Below are 7,756 nucleotides of genomic sequence, written 5' to 3' on the forward strand. Positions count from 1 at the left end.
ATCTCACACCAGTTAGAATGGCAATCATTAAAAAGTCAGGAAACAACAGGTGCTGGAGAGGATGTGGAGAAATAGGAACACTTTTACACTGTTGGTGGGGCTGTAAACTAGTTCAACCATTGTAGAAGTCAGTGTGGCGATTCCTCAGGGATCTAGAACTAGAAATACCATTTGACCCAGCCATCCCATTACTGGATATATACCTAAAGGACTACAAATCATGCTGCTATAAAGACACATGCACACGTATGGTTATTGCGGCACTATTCACAATAGCAAAGACTTGGAACCAACCCAAATGTCCAACAATGATAGACTGGATTAAGAAAATGTGGCACATATACACCATGGAATACTATGCAGCCATAAAAAATGATGAGTTCATGTCCTTTGTAGGGACATGGATGAAATTGGAAATCATCATTCTCAGTAAAGTATCGCAAGGACAAAAAACCAAACACCGCATGTTCTCACTCATAGATGGGAATTGAACAATGAGAACACATGGACACAGGAAGGGGAACATCACACTGTGGGGACTGTTGTGGGGTGGGGGGAGTGGGGAGGGATAGCATTAGGAGATATACCTAATGCTAAATGGCAAGTTAATGGGTGCAGCACACCAGCATGGCCCATGTATACATATGTAACTAACCTGCACATTGTGCACATGTACCCTAAAACTTAAAGTATAATAATAATAAAAAAAAGAAAGGGCAATTTTAATATGTTCATGTTATTTAAATTCATCTCCCAGACTAGCCCTCCTTGGACTCTTATGTGGTGCAAGACAGAGAAATGGAAAATGTTTTTTACTTTGTTAAAAGAAAAACTTTAGAAACATTAAATTTAACAGAATTTGAGTAAAGACTGATTCATCAATCAGGCAGCCTCCAGAACCAGAATAGGTTCAGAGCAATTCCAAGGCTGCCGTGTGACCAGATAACATTTATGGATAGAAAAAAGGAAGTGACAAACAGAAAACAGAAGTGAGATACAGAAACAGCTGGATTGGTTACAGCTGGGTCTTTGCCTTACTAGAACCTGCTGTGATTGGCTGAGACTCAGCTACTTGTTACAGGAGTAGGTTACAGTCTGTTTACACATCAAATTACATTACAGTTCATTACCGGGAAACCTTTAGGCTGAACCTAAATATATAAACCTTTAGACTGAACTTAAATGTGTAAATATGAACTTAAATAAATATGTAAATTTCTAAGGAGTAGGTTACAGTCTGTTTACACATCAAGTTAGGTTATAGTTCATTATGTATGGAATAACCTTTAGGCTGAACTTAAATATGTAAGGAGGCAGCTTTAGGTCAAACTTAATTTAACAACTTAAATCTCTTGAAGACATCAAGTGAATAAGAAGTTTACACTCAGGCTCCTCCAAGAAGGCCTAAAACAAGGCAGAAAAGTACATTTCCAGCTTCTCAATGCACCATCATCCTCTATCGCTGAAGGAGCACAGATGGTGTCAAGAAAGATTCAGGGAAGGCTGAGATGCAGTAGCATGCAGGGCCCATGTGGTCACCTGGCAAGAAGCCACCAGGAATCCTAGACATAATTGAGGGTGGATCTTAGAGCATGGATATAAAAGCAAGGAAAAATTTAAAAAAATGCTTGTAAGGTGACCTAGAACCTGGGAGAAAAAGCAGTTTATACATGTATTTTATTTTTGATCTATCATTATATTCTTGGGATTGTTTTGCTGCTAAATAGGACTATTTCCAGATACATGAAGTCACTACTCAGATTGAATTCAGATAACTACAAAAAGTTTTTATTTTAAATGGCACCTTACCATGTATTTAAACACTTAGATATTAATGTATATTAGTGATAGATGCATATTAGCAAATATTAATTGGTTTTATAGAGGAAAAGTATACATATGTAAGACTTAAAGCAAATATATGATATAAAAGGAACTATTTTTAGTGATTAAATTGAATTGCTGGCATATTGCAATATTTCAAAGGTCCCTGGTGGGAGATTTGCTTATATTCTGGAACTTTACTTTATTGAAAAAAACCCCTCAATGTTATAAAACTTGACTATTTTCAGGAAGCCAAAAGCATTTTCAAATATAAGTTGTTCAAGGAACATTAGGTCTCTTATCGCTTGAATCAATGGGGAAAAAGCTAAATGATTTTTAAAAAAGGTTTGAAGCAAACAAAAAGATAATCTTTCTTTTCTTCTGGCAGTCAACTTAAATGATGAACAAGTATAGTGAAACGCCTAGTTGTTAAATTTTTCCTTTATTTACACATTAAATTACAAAAATAGAAGGAAGCTCTGTGCCATTTAAATTTTCCACTGTGAGGTTTATAACTTCACCAGAGCTGAAAACAAATGAATATTTTTGCAATAAGATTTTCAATAAGAGAGAGGATGAAACAAAAACTTCACAGCAATTAAAATCTTATAAAGAATAAAATTAATTTCAAACTGCTTGGAACTTTCAGAACTCCATGTTACCAATGAAACTTTAATTTTTAAATACTTAAGTTTAAGTAAAAAATTATATTCTTAAAAATGAAAGGCTCTGAGAGAGCAAGATTTTCTGTTGTAAGGGAAGCTTTGTCCTTTAATTCCTTTATTTACTGTGTTTGATCAAAGTAGTCAGGGTCAAGTGTGCAGACCTGTTACATGAGATACACATCTGGGGAGTAAAGGTCAGTGAGAGATAAAGTGAGTTAAGCAGAGGCTTTCTGGACTGAAGCCGAACAGGACTGATCTACTTGGAAAGAATGTAAGCTGACAAGCTCCTTCAATTCAGGGTCAGGAACATGATCTAGTTGGTGATGCAGCTGTTTTATGAAAGGAGCTTTATCCTGGGCCTTCACTGTTATCCTCTTGATAAATTATTTTGAGTACAAATGCTTTCTTGAAGAGCACAAAACATTTTATGAAGTAATTTTGGAGGATATGTATATTATACATATGTACATATATGAATGATATTCTAGTATTAATAATTTGAATTTAACCTTGACACACTTCGTTTTCTCAATTTTAATACATGAAGTGACTTCTTTAAAGATCAATGTGATGGCCCTTGAAGAAAAGGTAGTATTTAGAGGGTGTATTAGTGCAAAAATACCAATTTTCAGGTTAAGATGCCCAGCTATAGGGATAGTGCAGTTTACTGCAAAATAAATCAGAAGTCAGAGGCACAGCTCAGGGTTGAATTTTATTCCAGAGTTGCTGATCTATATCGCCCAGCAGGGATGATAAATTAGGGCAGCTGCAACTGGTTCCATGTTTTCTGGGATCTTGAATGACTGGAAACATGGTGGTATTCAAAGAAGCATCTCTTTTTTATTATTTTTATTATTTTTATTATTTTTTGAGACGGAGTTTTGCTCTTGTCGCCCGGGGTGGAGTACAATGGCGTGATCTCCGCTCACCGCAACCTCCGCCTCCCAGGTTCAAGCGATTCTCCTGCCTCAGCCTTCCCGAGTAGCTGGGATTACAGGAATGCGCCATCATGGCTGGCTAATTTTTGTATTATTAGTAGAGACGGAGTTTCTCCATGTTGGTCAGGCTGGTCTTGAACTTCCGACCTCAGGTGATCCACACTCCTCGGCTTCCCAAAGTCTTGGGATTACAGGTGTAAGCCACCGCACCTGGCCAGAACCATCTCTTTGTTTAAATCACTTACTTGACTACACACACCCTTTCATCAAGCGAAGTGAGTAAGAGTGTTCACACCTTTATGCCTCCATTAGATTGTGCTTTGTAACATGATTTCTTCAGTGTGGCTTCCCTTGATTTTTAAAAACTGAATGTTTTTCAAAAAAACTTTGTGTTGTATTTAGTATAAATACTCTCTTTCTTTTTAAATTTATTTTATATATATTTTTTGAGATGGAGTCTCGCTCTCGCCCAGGCTGGAATGCAGTGGCCTGATCTGGGATCACTGCAAGCTCCGCCTCCCGGGTTCACGCCATTCTCCTGCCTCAGCCTCCCGAGTAGCTGGGACTACAGGTGCCCGCCACCACGCCCAGCCAATTTTTTGTATTTTTAGTAGAGATGGGGTTTCACCGTGTTAGCCAGGATGGTCTCGATCTCCTGACCTTGTGATCTGCCCACCTTGGCCTCCCAAGGTGCTGGGATTACAGGCGTGAACCACCGCACCCGGCCAATACTCTTTCTCTTACTCTGGGATATGTCGTCTTTCATCCTTTTGATATTTAAGAAATGTTTTCACTGACACAGATTGTATTATTTGCCAATCATTCTTTTTCTCCCACACTTGCTGTGGTTCACTGTGGGTATAATATTGATCTTGGGATTGACCACGTGTCTTGCTTGGGCTAATGGAATATGGAAAAAAATGACTATACAAATTCTAATCTGAAGAGACATTGTATTTCTGTCACCCTCTTGCATTCTGCCGTCTGCTACAAGTTGAATAGGCACTGGGAAGCTTCTAGTTCCAATATGACAGACGTATAGCACAGAAATAAACCTGATATACAACTTGAAGTAGAACTACCTGGCCAACTTATAATCTTTTGGGAAATAAAGGAAAGTTTTTTGTGGCAAGCCACTGAGATTTTTAGACACGTTTGTTATGCAGCAATATCAGAGCAGAACCCAACTTATACATCCTCAACTTTTAGTTCTTCAAAATCAGAAATCCATAAAACCGTGAAAGAAGAGTGGAATGAATATCTATATGATCTTCACTTAAATTCATCCATGGTTAACATTGTGTCATTTGTATTCCATCTGTCTTTCTTTTATTTTTGGGAGACCATTGAAAAATTTTAGGCACCTGATACTTTCATAAATACTTTAGTTTATAGAATGTCTAAGACTAAGAACTGTCTTAGACAGTACAGGCTGCTATAATAAAAATACCATTCAGTGGTTGTTTAAACAACAGAAATTTATTTTTTACAGTTCCAAAGGCTGAGAAGTCTAAGATCAAGATAATGGCCATTTTGGTTCCGGGTGAGGACCCTCTTCCTCACATGGTGGAGACAGAGAGATCATCTCTCTTGTATCTTTTCTTATAAGGGCACTAATGCCCTTATAAGGGACCTGATTACCCCTCAAAGGCACTAGCCTAATACCATTACCTTGGGAATTAGGGTTTTAACACAAGAATTTTGGGAGGACACAAACATTCAGTCCACAGCATAACATTCTTTCATTTCCATTAGTTCAACTTAATTTGAAATAGCATATAAATGATTAAAAATTATCTTAATTTTATCTCAAAAGAAATGCACAAAAATGATCTAAACAAGGTAATCTAATACTATAGAAAAAGTGATAATAGTGTAGGGATATGGTGTATAAAAAGCAACCACAGCCAACCTGTAGTGAGTTGAAACTGTCCAACAACTTCTTGGAAAACATTATTTTCAATTTTATTAAATGTAAGTAAAGATAATGATTTATAAGTGCAGCTACATATATTTTATCAGCATTACTGAGGGCTCAGGCAATGAAGTGTTTTAAGCTATCTAAGTTTAGTGGTACATAAATCCATCCAGTGCCAACATGTTAGGGAGTGTAGAGAATTATAGGCTGGTGTGAATTCCTAATGTGACTCACCATAATGTGTGTTGCCTGCTGAACACTTTCAAATGAATTGATGAAGATTTCCATAGGCCACACTCCTTTAAACTTCATGCTCAAGGTCGTTTCTTCTACGTTAGCAATAAAGACATGAATAAATACCCAGAAAGGAGGAAGGAAAAAAAAGTACAAACGTGGTTTAAAGAGGTAAAATAGTGTAAAAGGGACTTCTGAGCTGGACTTTGGCATCAGAAAGACCTGGGTTTTTATGCTAGGTCTATCCTTGGTTTCCTAGTTATCTTGGGCATCTTTTTTTTTTTTTTTTTGAGACAGAGTTTTGCTCTTGTTGCCCATGGCACGATCTCGCCTTACTGCAACCTCTGCCTCTTGGGTTCAAGAGATTCCCCTGCCTCAGCCTCCCGAGTAGCTGGGATTACAGGCGTGTGCCACCATGCCCAGCTAATTTTCTGTATTTTTAGTAGAAATGGGGTTTCACCATGTTAACCAGGCTGGTCTCGAACTCCTGACCTCAGGTGACCCGCCCGCCTCGGCTTCCCAAAGTGCTGGGATTACAGGCGTGAGCCACTACACCCGGCGATGGGCAAATTTTTAAACTTCTCTGTGCTTGGTTTTCTCATCTATAAAATGGGAATAATAATGTCTACCTCAGTAGGTTTCACTGACTAGTAAATTATTAATTAAATACAATTATTTATGTGTTCACATTTACAGCATCCTCTGTAACCTTCCTGCTCCACAATAGACATGTGCCTTTGCTCATTTGTCTTCCTTTCCCCATCTCTAAAAGGCAAAGGCTTTTCAGGCTGATTCGATAATAACAGAGGAAAAAATAAGAGAAAAACCAGTGTCAGAGCAGCATGCTGATCACACCCCTGCAGGAGGCAGCATTAATTAGGGGCACAGAACTCATTGATAGGATGATCACAGGGGTGGGATGTAACTGGGGGGGTGAAAGAAGACTCTTCTGGGGCACAGCTTACTTGGGAGGGAAGCACTGTGTCCATGAGCCCTCATATATTTTAGTAGATACAGGTCTGGATTGGAATGTGGGTTTAGTTGCAAACCACCCCAGGTTCTGGACTATGAAAGTTATAGTTCAACAGGAAACATGCGTACAGCTCTTAATGCATTGTCTTGCACATGGAAGTGGTTGGAAATGAGCATTTTAGTACATTTTTAGAGACAGTAGGCATCTTAGAGCCACCTAGCCCAGTGACTCTCCAGCTTTAACTGTGAAAACCACTGAAGGTGCTTGTATAAATCATGGCTTCTGGCTCCCATATCCATGGATTCTCGTTCTAGTCTGAGGTAAAACAGTAGCTGCCCCTTTCTTTATTTTTATTTGTTTCTTGCCTTATTCTTAATAAACACTTCTATGATTCTGATTCAGGTGATCTATTAACTATAGCTTGAGCCTAGATTCAGATGTTTCTATTTGTTAGTTCCCCTTCCTGGAGCTATTCTAGAGAAACTCTCTTTTGCACGCACAATAAGGAATATACAAGGATAGTTACTCCAACATTTTTAGAGGTTAAAAATTGGAAACAGTCTAACTAGCCCTCAATTGATAGACAGCTAACAAAAGTGTAGTGCATTCTTATAATGCAATGCTATGCAACAATTAAAAGAGACTAAGGGAGATGTGTATTTTCTGATGTGGAAAAGTCTCTAAGACATATTGCTTAGTTAAAGCAAGTTACAGAACAAGATGTACAATGTGGAGCTATTTACTAAACACAGAGTGAAAATACTACCTATTTTAATGCGTATGTATATATACACATGTGGACATATGATATAAATGCTTAAAAAATGTTTGAAAGGGTTGATACACAATAGCAGTGTTCATCTTAAGACAGCAGAAGCAGGAGATAGCAATTGAGGTGTTGTTCTCTGTAATGTTCTATATGTTTACAGGAAAAATGTATTTATATATTACTTGTGTAATTAAAAAAATCTATGAATAAAGACCTAGCTCAGCTCCTTCATTTTATTAAGATAAGGAAACTGATATTTGTCTGCCAAGGGTCTCGGACAGTTTGGTAAACTCATAGATAGACCTCGTGTGCTTGATTGCTTATAACTGCTTGTAGCCAGTGCAGTAGCTTTCTTCATCATGCTCAGTTGAGCTAACTAGGCATTTTAGATGAGGTTGCAGTAGCCATAGCCATATCCTCAGCATCAGGAGGAGG

Source organism: Pongo abelii, chromosome 2 (assembly GCF_028885655.2).
Source record: "Pongo abelii isolate AG06213 chromosome 2, NHGRI_mPonAbe1-v2.0_pri, whole genome shotgun sequence".
Classification (NCBI taxonomy): Eukaryota; Metazoa; Chordata; class Mammalia; order Primates; family Hominidae; genus Pongo; species Pongo abelii.